Source organism: Capsicum annuum, unplaced genomic scaffold, assembly GCF_002878395.1.
Source record: "Capsicum annuum cultivar UCD-10X-F1 unplaced genomic scaffold, UCD10Xv1.1 ctg1936, whole genome shotgun sequence".
NCBI lineage: Eukaryota > Viridiplantae > Streptophyta > Magnoliopsida > Solanales > Solanaceae > Capsicum > Capsicum annuum.
In genome coordinates this window covers 177,557-192,212 of record NW_025825201.1, presented here as the reverse complement: position 1 = coordinate 192,212, position 14,656 = coordinate 177,557, and the positions used below count along the sequence as shown (strand labels likewise).

Here is a 14,656-nt window from a genome sequence, read left to right as displayed (position 1 = left end):
AAAAGCAGTCCTTGCATTCCAGAACTACGTAGCCTACATAGATTGAGATATATCCCTATGAGTCTAGGGTTAATACATCTCATTCGAGTTATCCTACAAATTAGAGGTTGACGGAAGAGCTCTCTATCAGCAGTGGGTTAACTCACAACTTTTTTTTACCTGTGGCACGGTATTGACACCCTTCCAACTGGGGTCACAGGTTGGACCCCACCATTTCAGTTATGGGGCATGTCGGTTAGATAATTACCTCCCACAGTCTCAATCTCAGTCTTCAGTAAGGAACTCAGATAGTTTCTCAGATTTCAGGACTTTCAGATACAGCCACTCAGCTCAGCACAGAACTCAGCTAGTTTTATCAGAATCAGGACTGTCAAAAATAGTCATTCAATTAACAGTACATCAATTATCACTAATCTATGTTATCAGTAAACTTAGTATAGTTCCACAGATTTAGAACTGTCAGATACAGTCATTCAGTTACCAGTTATACAGTATTCATAGAATTAAACATCTGTTAATTAGTATTCAAATTTAGTATTCAGCATTATCACGACCTCAGTTACAGTTCATGTATTCATACATGTATTCTCACACAGTTATGTTTATGTTCTTCAGTAAGTTATAGTTCATGCATATGAACCCTTGCATTCAGCCTACCTCACTTTTCATACCGGTACATTCTCATGTATTAACGCATACTTTTCTATTACACTATGGTGTTTTATACCATAGGTTCGGATGTTCAGGTTCCTGATCATACTTAGCAGTTTAGATTTCAACAGTTAGAGTCAGTGGTGAGTCCTCATAGTTCGAGGACGTGATTATTTCATTATTTCAGTGCTTCAATACTTATCTTATTCCAACAGTTGGAGTTAGTTGGGGACATATCTCATCAACTCCTTATTCATACAGTTATTTCAGTTTTTGTATTGTTATATCATATTATTAGTTATGTTTAGTTTTGAGCCTTATAGAAAATTTCAGCCCATTATTCTGTATATTTCAGTATTATTTTACAGTTATTGCAGTTGATACCAGTCATGGGTTAGCTTGTGGTTCTTCAGGATTATGAGTATCGTGTAGCGTTCGAGGTACTAAGATCGGGACGGTACACTATCCAACACCTTATTATTCATTTACTTAACCAGAAACCTCTCATGCATGTCTCTTCCCTATCAACCGATCTTAAAAATACTAAAATGAATTGTATGAGAAAGCCTTAATTTGGCATCAATAATTTCACTACTCTAGAAAAAGAAAGTATTGTAATAATTTGGTACCTAATCAAAATATGCAGAGGAATAATTGAAATTAGGTAAAATAAAAATTGGAGGAACAAAAATGCTTCAACAAAAATTGAGAAAAATTTGATTGTTGAGAACACCGGTTAGACTTGTCTCCATATCTATCCAAAATTAAGAGAAAATAACAACAACAACAATAACACACCCAGTATAGTTTCACAGGTGAGGTCTGACATGTCTTCTCAGTAAGGCGTGAAAAAAGAAGAGGATTATTTGGATGGTCACATGTGGGGACTCGACAACTCTTCTTCATCAAAAACCAAAATCAGCTTCAACTTTGGAGCAAGAGATTCACGAAGGAACTTTTGGAAGCAAACCTGCTGCAAAATTACTGAGAAAGCTAAGACCATGTTACTGATTTTCTAGACACATGCATTGCAAATTTGCTGCTTTATTTAAGCATGATGATGATATGTATGGTAGTTGCACAAAGTTTCCATCCCTTGATAAGTGCATTCCTGGTAGAAAGTTTTTTAATGCTATTGAAATAGTCCAGACCAAGACCACATAAACTTTAACTTTAAGAAGAATGGTTATCTATTACGAGAAAGTATAATGTTGTCTTTCCCTTGACAATGACGAGCGCGAATTATGGTAATATTATCCATATAGATATAGAGCAAAGCCACCAGTATGTAAGAAATAAGCTGCAGAGAGCAAGATCTAAGGAATCGTTTGAATTTTTCAGACTACACTATGCTACAATCTTAATTGTTAACCAATTGCTAAAGGTGTCTTCCATGGTTTCTATAAGAACTCTCAGAGAGAAGCGCTTCGAGAGTTTCTGGAACTCGAGTATCTTTTTGATAAAATGCTAGAATAAAGAGATCTTGCTACATGTCCAACCTCATTTGTTTCAGAATGTTCCTATTTTGAGGATATACCCTTAGATGATTAGATGATACAGAGGATTTCTAAGAGGTTGACACGGAAGATGCTCAAGAAGAATTAATCTTAAGGTCAGATCTTGAGATTTCTTGTTTGTTTGGCTTTAAAGGCCGATGATTATGCCCCACCAAAAGAAACCAAATTTGATCAATCTATTTATCGTTGCTAGTGTTTCTCGATCATCCTATGAAATCCAAAGAAAATAAAATGACAAGTAGAAAAGCATTATATTTTTGCCCTCTTAAGCATGAACTTATTATAGATAATTATACTGTCATACAGATAATTTTGGAGCTAGCTAATGCTAAGTGATTGATTAATGAGTTGTTGTGCTATAACAACAATTGTATGTGCGTTTTGTAGTTACCCTTAGTCTAGCAGATTTTTGTTCAGATTAAGTCTTTCTATTGTGATGTATTATATAGATAGGGGAATATCCTATAGCACCTGATGAGATAGAAGAAACTGCTTCACTCGTATAAATTTTGTGTCATACGTACATATTCTACCAAATGTATTCAAGAATCGAACTTGTATCCTTCAAAACTAAATAAATAGTTTTGAACACTCTCCTTTTTTAGTAGTTGATCAAAAAGTACAAAGTCCTACTATTGCATCCCAGCTAACCTCTTATTCTTGTCATGTTTGTGCAAGAGTTATGGCTAAGTGCCTTTTTCCTGCAGAGGAGGTTAAAGTGTGTACGAACCTTACCTTTTGTAATGCCCCGAGAGTACACCATGAATGCGACATAGTGCCTATAGTCCTGAAGGACCATAAGCTTACCCATGCTGGTACGTATTGTAAGCATTGAATAAAATAATAGAGAACATGTGCCAAATTTAACTGAAAATGCTATAAGGTTTTAAATACAAAAACAATATTGAATCAAAATACTGAAAATATCTGTCTGAAAATAATACTGTAAGACTGTGAATATCAACTGATGACTGATTGACTGGCTGAAAGTGTCCGAAAGCCTCTAACTGACAAGTCCCCAACTAACCTTTATTGACTACTGAAATGAGTTGAAATAAACATTAACGGTCCTCGAAACATGAAGAATCACCACTGCTACTGCTGCTGATGTATTGAGAGGTCTAGGTACGGTCAGGAATTTGAGTGTCCAAACCTATGATAGAGACAACATAGTGCAAGAAAACGAGTATGCGATTAGTACTTTGTACTAGTATGCTAAATGGGGTTAGGATTATATGTATAGGCTCATGTGCATGAATAATAACTGAGTGTAAGTATGGTATGAGATAACTGATGTATAGCATGCATGAAAGCAGTAAAATCTGAGAATGCATGACCAAGCATATGACATTATTCTAGGATAATCTGTAAACTAAAGTATTGGGACTGTATAACTAGTGACTGTATGCCATGGTCAAACAATCCTGAAACTGAGTACTAGATTGATTACTGAACTAAAATAGTGGGAGCTATCATCTAACCAACATGCCCTAAAATAAGTTAATTGGGGTCCAACTCTTTACCCCAGTTGGAAGGGTTTTAGTACCATGCCATGGGTACTAACATTGGCTGTGTGGATCTACTATAGTTTTTTTTGAAGGACTAAGGGTCACTCTCAACTAGAAGGGTCTTAATGAGATATATGTCAACCCTCAACTGGAAGGTTAACGTCTTAACCTATGCTGGCTATATAGTTTTGGAAAACAGGGACTACTACTAAAGGTCATACCCTCAACTGACAGGTGAGCCTCCATCCCTGGGTTCGCTCGGTGCTAAATACTAATCCCAACTGAACTGATTCTAATCACTGAACTAAACTAAGCTTACTGACATAATGCACTGACTGAACTGATAATACTCTAATATATTCGAAACCCTTCTAAAAGTATTTAAACTAAGTAAACAGCTAAGTGTTTGGGTATTCATAACCCTCAAGACTCGGTAATAATATCAATAAGAACACATGAGATCATTTGAAGCCATAATACAACTTGGGGAACATAATAAATAGTCATTGTTCAAAATTCATCTATGAGGCATTTCATCAAACCCATGGGGGTTATGAGTTAAAGCATGAAATTAGTTTAATACATATGATAGTAACATAACATCAATATTAAAATTCATGGGTTGAGGATTTTGGCATGAAATTATCATTCTCCAAACATGTCAATAACTAATTCCAACAAAAAACACTTGTAAACATAGTATAATGTCAAGATTCATGGAAGTTCATTGATAGGATTCATAAATACATGTTAATATCGTAATTGAACTTAAAAATTGGGTTCCTAAAATCCATGGATGAAACGGGTCCATGAATCAACATCTCAGATACATTAATTGAAGAATTTATGAAGGTTCTTGGTGGATTTCTTGAGAATTAAACTTGAATGTTGAAGGGTCTAGGGTTTATCCTTGAGAGGAATTGCTTTTTATTTTGAGTAAAATATGAATTATGAGGCAAAGATGATGTTTTGGGACCTATATTCCGTGTTAAAGTGAAGGGGAAAAGACGAAACTTCCCTTCTGAATTATAAAAATCTGAAACTGGAATGTCGATTAAGGCTTCACCACGATGCAGTGATGCCCTCATCGCTATACTCACTGCGACGCGAATAGCAGTGAGTCACTAGAAAGTAACAATTGCTATTTTTCCCTTCACCACGATGCACTAAGGTTGTCATTGCGATTTTTACCGCGTCGCGGTGCAATTGCGGTGACTCACTAGAAATCAGACAATGGCCAAATTGACCTTTACTGTGATATGGTGACCCCCTTTATTTCTATACTCACCGCGACGTGGTCCAATCGCGATGAGTTACTATTTCGGGAATCAAAATAGTGTCCAAACCTCGTCCGAAAAATCCAAAACTTACTCGAGATATGCTACTTACACCCCTGAACATGAATCAACTCAAAAACCATCATCTCAGATCCCGAAAGGTCAACTTAATAATCCTCGAAGTTAAAGGGAGTCAAAAGTGACTAAGTCCCTCAACACTTAGTCTTATTTTTACGTTCTAAGCCTCTTATGCACATACTATGGGCTGAATTGAGTCAATATAATTATGGGGTATTACAATATCTCTCCCTCCTCTGGGAACATTAATCCTCGAATGAAACTGATTAAGTTGAGGATACTGAGTGACTGAGATTACATGTTGATTCTGCATAACTAAAAACATTATTACATGACTGAGTCTGAACATGGTGACTGACTGAACTAATTTGTGAATATATACAATGCCATGAGCATTATTATATGGATGGAACTGAGAATGGAAAAGAGGAACTCTAAGGAAAAACTATTATCTTGAGTTGAGTTTGAGTTTTCAGAGAGAAGGTGAGGTTACTTGGTACGCATGTTTGCGTCTGCTTCCCAAGTGGCTCCCCCAACGGACTGATTTCTCCAAAGAACCTTGACCAATATAACTTCTTTGTACCTTAGTATGCGGCTCTGGCGATCTATGATTTTAACTGGGAGTTCTTCGTAAGAAAGGTCATTCTGAGTATCTAAGCCCTCTAAAGGAACAACAAGTGGTGGATCACTAGTACGCTTCTTCAATAAAGAAACATGGAACATTGGATGCACTGATGCCAAATCTGCAGTCAACTTAAGCTCATACATTACCTTCCCAAAATGACTCATGATCCTGAAAGGACCTACATATCAGGGACTGAGCTTTCCCATTTTGGCAAATCTCTTCACTCCCTTCATGGGAGAGATATTCAAATATACAAAATCACTAATCTCAAATTTGAGATCCTTTATCCTCACATCTACATAAGATTTTTGTCGGCTCTGGGTTATTTTAAGACTCTCTCTGATCAACTAACTTTCTCCAAAGCATCAAGCACTAACTCTGGCCCTATTGACATAGTCTCACCTACCCCAAACCAACCAATATGATATCTATATTTCCTCTAAGATAAAGCCTCAAATGGAGCTATCTAGATATTGGAATGATAGTTTTTATCATAAACAAACTCAACTGAAGGCAAGTGAGCATCCCAACTACCCTTAGAGTCAATAAAACAAGCTCTCAATATGTCCTCTAAGGTATGAATGGTCCTCTCTGCCTAACTATCTATCTGAGGGTGAAAGGTTGTACTGAGACGAACTTGGGTACTAAGACCCTTTTGAAAAGCCTTTAAAAAATAAGAGGTAAACTGAGTACCTTTATCTAAATGATGAAAAATACGACTCCATGAAATCTAACCAACTCTCTAATATAGAGCTTGGCATAGTCCTTCGTTAAGTAAGAAGTGTAGACTGGCAAGAAATAGGATGACTTGATCATCCTGTCCATAATGACCCAAATCGAATCATGCTAACGACAAGTACGAGGCAAACCCAGCACAAAGTCCATGTTTACCTCTTCCTACTTCCAAGTGGGGATACTGAACTCCTGCATAGAACCACTAGGTTTTTGGTGCTCAATCTTAACCTACTAACAAATAGAGCACTTAGTTACAAACTCTGTAATATCTTTTTTCACACCCCTTCACCAATAGGTTTCCCGCAAATCACGATTCATATTAGTGGCCCCTAGATGAATTGAGTAACGCTCACCATGCGCTTTTGCAAGAATTTTCTATCTCAACCCATCTACATATGACACACAGTATATTCTTGCAATGCAACACACTATTCCCCCTTTGGAGAAAACCTCCACTTTCTGATCTTTGATTGACTCCTTCAACCTAACTACACTAGGGTCCCTGTCTTACTTTTCATTTACTATGTCAACCAAAGAAGATTCTAAACTATTCTGAACCCACACACTACCCTCAACTGAATCAACCAAAAGAACGCCTAATGTAGCCAACTGATGAACCTCCTCAACAAATTGCTTCTTATCATTCTTAACATGAACTAGGCTATCCATACATAATCTACTAAGAGCATCTGCTACTACATTAGCCTTGCTCGGATGATACAAAACACTAATATCATAATCGTTTAACAGTTTTAGTTGCCTTCTCTGACAAAGATTCAAATCTCTCTGCAAAAACACATAATGAAAACTCTTGTGGTCTATGAACACATTAACATGCACACCATACAGATAATGCCTCTAAATTTTCTTGTCAAAGACCACAGCCTCTAACTCAAGATCATAGGTGGTAATTCTTTTCATAGGGCTTAATTTTCTAGAGGTATAAGCTATTAACATAACTCTCTACATCAAAACACAACCCAAACTGACTCTGAAAGCATCATAATAAATAACAAACCCATCTGAACCATCGAGCAATGTCAAAACTAAGGCTGAAATGAGTCGAGTCTTTAACTCCTAAAAACTCTTCTCGTAAGAATCTGACCACTGAAACTTGACTTTCTTCTGACTCAATCTGGATATGAGGGATGCAATAAATAAAAAACCTTTAACAAACCATCTGTAATAGTCGAAAAAACCCAAGAAACTCCTGATATTTGATAGAGAGATGGGTCTGGGATATTTTCTCATTACTTTAGTGTTTTGAGGGTCAACTCTAATACCATCATCAAAAATAATATGGACAAAAAGAGCTACTGAACTTGGCCAAAACTCACCTACTGAATTTATCAAACAACTGATGGGCTCTAAGAGTTTGGAAGATGATTCTAAGATGGTCTGCATGATCATTTTCATTACGGGAATAGACAAGCATATCATCTATGAAGACTATGATGAACATGTCCAAGTACTATTTAAACACTTGGTATATCAAGTCCATAAAAGCTGCTGGGGAATTGGTAAGACCAAAAGACATGACTACAAATTTAAAGTGGCCATTTCGAGTTCTAAAAGCTATTTTAAAATGTCACATTCTCTGACTCTTAGCTGATGATGAGGTCTATCTTAGAGAATTAACTGGCACTCTGAAGTTGTTCAAATATGTCATTGATTCTGGGGAGTGGGTACTTATTATTGATGGTGACTTTGTTCAACTAATGGTAATCGATGTACATTCTAAGAGAACCATCTTTTTTTTGTACGAAAAGATTGGAGCGCCCCATGGAGAAACACTGGGCCTAATAAACCCCTTATCTAGAAGGTGTCTTGATTGATCTTTCAACTCTTTGAGTTTTGCTAGAGCCATTCTGTATAGAGAAATAGAGATAGGCTGAGTATCTAGAAGTATGTCTATTCCGAAGTCAATTTTCCTTTCATAAGGAACTCTAGGAAGATCTTCAGGGAACACATCTAGAAATTCCCTTACTACTGAAACTGACTCAAGATTTGGAGTCTCTAAACTAGAGTCTTTAACTCAAACACGATGATAGATGCACCCCTTAGCAATTATTTTTCTCGCTTTAAGGTATAAAAGAAGATGACCCCTAAATACTGAAGTACTACACTTCCATTCAAGGACTGGTTCATTCGAAAACTGCAAATGAACAACTCTGTTTCTACCAAGTGAGGATGTACATAATTATAAGAATCCAAGATGTATTACACGTCAAAGAATGTAAACTTTATTTGGTTTGGATTTTTTAATAGTTCTTTTAGAAAATGGGCCTCAAACATTTAAAGAAGCGATGTCATCATCAGACTCATCCTTTTGGAAAGAGGCAGTCAATAGTCAGATTGATTCAATCTTAAGCAACCATAAGTGGGAATTGGTTGATCTTCCTTCAGGAAATAAACCTTTAGATTCTAAATGGATCTTCAAAAGGAAAATGAAGGCAAATGGTACTATTGAAAAATACAATGCAAGACTTGTAGTAAAAGGCTTCAAACTGAAAGAAGGCCTTGATTACTTTGATACATACTCTCCATAATAAGGATAACGTCAATTAAAATGTTAATTTCCATAGCGAAAGTATATGGTCTTGAAATCCATCAAATAGATGTAAAAATACTATTCCTAAATAGAGAATTACAGGAAGAAATTTACATGGAACAACCTGAGGGTTGTATGGTTCCAGAAAAAAAATAAGGTGTGTAAACTTGTTAAGTCACTTTATGGACTAAAACAAGAACCTAAACAGTGGCATGTGAATTTTAACCTAACCATGTTGGCAAACGGGTTCAAGATAAATGAATGTGATGAATTTGTTTACATTAAAGACACTTCAAATCACCAAGTCATTATTTGTTTATATGTGGATAATATGCTGATCATCAGTAAGGACATTTTGAGCATAAATGCTACGAAATGAATGCATAAGAGAAAGTTTAATATGAAAGACCTTGGAATTGCAGATGTGATCTTCGGAATAAGAATCCATAGAATAGCACAAGGGTTGGCATTGCCATGGTCTCATTACATCGAAAAGGTACTTGACAAATTTAAGTATCTGGAATTTGGTATTGCTAAGGACCCATTGGATGTGAGCTTTGCACTTCAAAAGAATGAAGGCAAGATTGTTGGGATGTTTAATATATATAATGAATTGTATATGACCATACATATCATATGCTATTAGTAAGTTGAGTCAATACACGAGTAATCCCAGTAAAACTCATTGGGGGACAAGGAAAAGAGTTTTGGGGTATCTTAAATACACTCAAGACTATGCTTTACATTATAATAAATATCCTATAGTAGTTGAAGGATATAGTGATGCAAATTGGATCACCAGATCAAATAAAGTAAAATACATGAGTGGATATATATTTACTATTGGTGGAGGAGCGGTCTCTTGGAATCATCCAAATAGACATGTATTGCTCGCTCTACAATGGAATATGAGTTTATCGCATTGGATAAAGACGTTGAATAAGTAGAATGGCTATGTATTTTTTTGGAAGATATTCCTTATTGGCCCAAACCAGTGGCACCAATATGTGTACACTATGATAGACAATTGGTAATATGTAAGGCAGGAAGCATGATGTACAATGGTAAATATCGTCACATATGACAGAGGCATAATAACGTTAGAGAACATCACTATTGACTATGAGAAGTCAAAGGATAATGTGTCAGATCCACTTAAAAAAGGCCTATCTAGAGAAGGAGTTGAGAGGATGTCCAACGAAATGGGTTAAAGGCCTAGGACAAGTTAGCATGACAGTAAATATACCTAGCATACTAGAGATCCTAAGATCTAGGTTCAAGGAGATCAAACAAAGTGGTGTCTAACAGATTTAACATTGTCAATTTTAACCAACCCATTCTTATGATGTAGACAATATTTAGTAAATAAGGATAAGGCTTATGGTGTGAAGTCTTTTCATGATTATCTAAATTTGGTAGATTTGACAAAATAGTTTAATCTATAGGATTGAACATTTATAAATCACCTATGTGAGGGTGAAGTAGAAGCTGCTTCATGGAGAATATTAGTAAAGGTTTAAGCTGCTTCATGGAGAATATTAGTAAAGGTTTATTCTCTAAGCTCTTATGAGACCGGGACGTGTTCATGGCTGAAATGAATAAAACCATAAGAACCATAAATGGAAAAAGGCTGGTTGTGTCATATGTGTTATCTTGGTGTACATTAAAGCTTGAAAATTCAAAGATATCAAATTTACTAATTGATTGAGTGCATCTGATGCATGTTCACTAGAGAAAGTTCAAAGAAAAACCTACTTATCCAGATGCAATCAGTCCTTGCTTGATAATCACATACTTGTCCATAAAGTTTTATGAAAAATTAGCCATTCCCCATTAATGTGGTGGATTTTTAGGTTCTAGATCAAAAGTGTTAATGAAAAATGGATGGAACTAAGTGGAGGGAAGAATTTAGATAACACTCAAAATAAAAAGTATACTAAAAAATGAAAAGTCTACTAATTCTCCCAAGTTAGTGGAAGAAGGAAACTTTCAAGTGTTTATATCAAGTAACACTTACTCCACATGGTAAGTAAGGCAAGAACTAAGAGGTGCCTCATTCCATCGTCGTCTTCGCTCGCACAGCTCAGCTTCAGCTTCAGATATGGATTTAGATTAGTCAAATGATCAATCGATGAGATCTATCTTTTTAGAAAAAATTTATTTAAACAGTCCAAAAAACCAACGGAAAAGCACAACCAATTTTGTTTGTAGTTTTTGAACCTTTATTAACGTGCATACATACAGTGCAGAAACAACTGCAGAATAAAAAATGTTGCTTCAGAAGGGATGCAACCCTTCAACAAAATGACAAACAGATTAAAAAAAAAAGGTGTCTTTTTGGATGGTTGTGACTATCCAGTAAAAAGACACACTGATTTTATGAACAAAGATAACTATTTCGATGAATAGACATGACTGTTCAAGAGGACACATCTTTCATAATGAACCATTGCCTCTTTTCGGAATAGGAACCTAATGGCTATATACACATGCATTTATCCATATGTTTAGGTATGAAATTTTTCCTACATTAAAAAAACATTTCTTGATTTCTGAAATACTTTGTGTGATCATCTAACCATTGAGTGAGTTCGAAGAGAATTCAATCATTTGAGGTACCACTACAGTCGGATTGTTAGGACATTTTATCCTGGGAGGAAAATTCCACAACCTCGGGTACTTGAGGGGAATTATTTCCTTAAGGACACTATGTGAAGTCGAAGGACTTGGACTTTTTCTGTTTCCTCTAATTTTTTGAAAAACACACTTCTTTGAAAGGTCTTTTTTATCTTGTATTGGGGGTGCTACATAACTTCATAAGTGTTCTTGTTTTATACTTGTGTTGAAGTTGTTGTGCCAAAATATAGATTTTGTGTACCCGAAGACAACAATCTTAAGGAAATAAGTGGAATCTGCATTGTATGGTTTCTGGAGATTAAAGCTTTACGCTTTCTACATAGTTTGAACTTAACTAGTGGTTTGAAGAAATAAAATCTTCATCACAAGTTAAAGATCACTCGGTTGATGATTGAAAGCCATAAAAACTTCATCATTAAACTAGAAATAAGGTGTGTTTAAAGTTGCTACAACTTTATAAGTAATATTTCGATATACTAAATTCATTGTCTTGTGGTGATAGGAAAATGACTACCGACAATCAAGTGAATGGTGTTGGAATGATGGCGGCAGCTACTAATGTTGCCACAATGAGTCGTACGCATGCTCTGCTGGCAATGGCACCAGTGGAAAAACCTGAAAAATTCACGGGTGTTGATTTCAAAAGGTGGTAACAGAAGATGTTCTTCTACCTTACAACTTTACGCCTTCAACTATTCACATCTAAAGAAGCTCCTGAGGTTCCCGATGAAACTTTGGACCAGGAGAAATTTATTGTTATAGAGGCATGGAAACACTCAGATTTCCTATACAGGAATTACATTCTAAATAGCCTCCAAGATGAACAACACAACGTGTATAGTAGAATGAAAATGGCAAGGGAGTTGTGATGTATGATAGAAACAAAATACAAGACTAAGGATGCGGGAACCAAAAAGTTCTTCACTGTAAGATTCCTTGAGTTTAAAATGATTGACAGCAAGTCTATTGTATCTCAAGTCTAGGAACTGCAAGTAATCATCCATGATCTCCTCCCGAAAGGCATGAGTTTGATGAATACCTTAGTTGAACATGTTAAAAATGTTCTTAATATTCACATAAACTTTATTATAGGTTTGGTCATGAACGAGCCGTTTCAAGTTGCAGCAATAGAGAAGTTACCACCATTGTGGAAGGACTTCAAGAACTACTTAAAACATAAGCGAAAGGAGATGAAAGCCGAAGATCTTATAGTGAGACTGCTTATTGAGAAAGATAATAAATCCACGAAAAGGAGGTCGAAAGGAAATTCTACAATGAGTGGAGCAATATTGTAGAAGACGACCACAACAACACTAGTAGAAGAAAGCTGGATAGAAAATCAATCAACCAAAGAAGAAATTCAAGGAAAATTTTTTTAATTGTGGCAAGATTGGCCTCATGTCAATAGATTGTCGTGCCCCAAAGAAAGGAAAAAAAGGACCAAGCAAATATGGCTGAGTCCAAGAAAGAAATGCACGATCTGTGTGCCATGCTATTTGAATGCAACTTAGTGGGAAATCCTCAAGAAATAGAACAATATCTTGTATGTACCGGAGTTACGGAAGAACTTGATTTCTGTATCACTTCTTGACAAAAATGGATTCAAATATGTATTTGTTTCCAAAATATTTTACTTAGTAAAGAAGAAGTATACGTAGGAAAAGGCTACCTCATAGAGGGCCTATTGAAAATAAATGTAATGAATGTTGAAATCAATAAAAGTTCAGTTTCATCTTACTTACTTGAGTCTTATGATTTGTGGCATGAACAATTAGGACATTTCAATTACAAAACATTACGAAAACTGATTAACTTAGAAGTTTTGCAAAACTTTGAGTGCAATAAATCAAAATATCAAACGTGTGTGGAATCAAAGTATGCTAAGCATCCATATAAGTTTGTTGAAAGGAATTCCAATCCCTTATACTTAAATCAACACGAACATTTATGATATGAAGTCAACACCATCTCATGGTGGGAAAAAGTATTTTATAACTTTTATTAATGATTACACGAGATACGATTATATCTATTTGCTAAACAGTAAGGATGAAGCAATAGATATGTTTAGGCAATATAAAACAAAAGTTGAAAATCAGTTAGAGAAAAAAATTAAAATGATAAGAAGTGATAAGGGCGGAGAATATCAATCTCCCTTTACGCAAATATGTGTAGAGAATGTAATTGTGCATCACACTACGGCCTCGTATTCACCTCAATCTAATGTAATTGTGGAAAGAAAAAATTGAACTTTGAAGGAAATAATGAATGCCTTACTTACAAGTTCAGATTTACCACAAAACTTGTGGGGGGAAGCTATCCTTACAGCTAACCGAATACTCAATAAAGTGCCCCATAGTAAGACACAATCAATTCAATATTAAAAATGGAAAGAAAGGAAATCCAACTTGAAATATTTCAAAGTGTAGGGGTGTCTAGCGAAGGTGCAAGTTCCTATGCCTAAAAGAGCAAGGATTAGGACCTAAGACGGTGGACTGCGTGTTCATACGATATGCTAAAAGTAGTAACGCGTGTTGGTTTTTGGTTCATAAATATGAACATCCAACTATTAATGAAAACACGGTAGTTGAATCAGCTAATGCTGAATTCTTTAAAGATATTTATCCGTATAAAACTAGACATGAACAGTCTAGTGGGGGTCTAAATGACCTCGAGATAAATTGAGTAAGGGTGTACATAATAATAAGAATCCAAGACGTAGTACATATCATAGAATGTCAACTTTGTTTGGATCAGATTTAGTAATATTTCTCTTTGAAAGTGAGCCCCAAACATTTAAAAAAGAGATGTCATTATCAGACTTATCCATTAAGAGGCAGTCAATAGTAAGATTGATTCAATCTTAAGCAACCATAAGTGGGAGTTGGTTGATCTTCCTCCAGAAAATAAACCTTTAGGTTCTAAATGAATCTTTAAAAGAAAAATGAAAATGGATGGTACTATTGACAAATACAAGGCAAGGCTTGTAGTAAAAGGCTTCAAATAGAAAAAGGCCTTGGTTACTTTGATACATACTCGCCTGTAACGAGGATAACGTTAATTCAGATGTTAATTGC

At 35.6% G+C, this 14,656-nt stretch overlaps 1 pseudogene; it reads left to right on the top strand.

Annotated features, from left to right (window-relative positions):
• The first annotated feature begins 1,521 nt into the window (after positions 1-1,521).
• On the top strand, positions 1,522-12,759 carry LOC124890526 (annotated as a pseudogene).
• Positions 12,760-14,656: the final 1,897 nt, after the last annotated feature.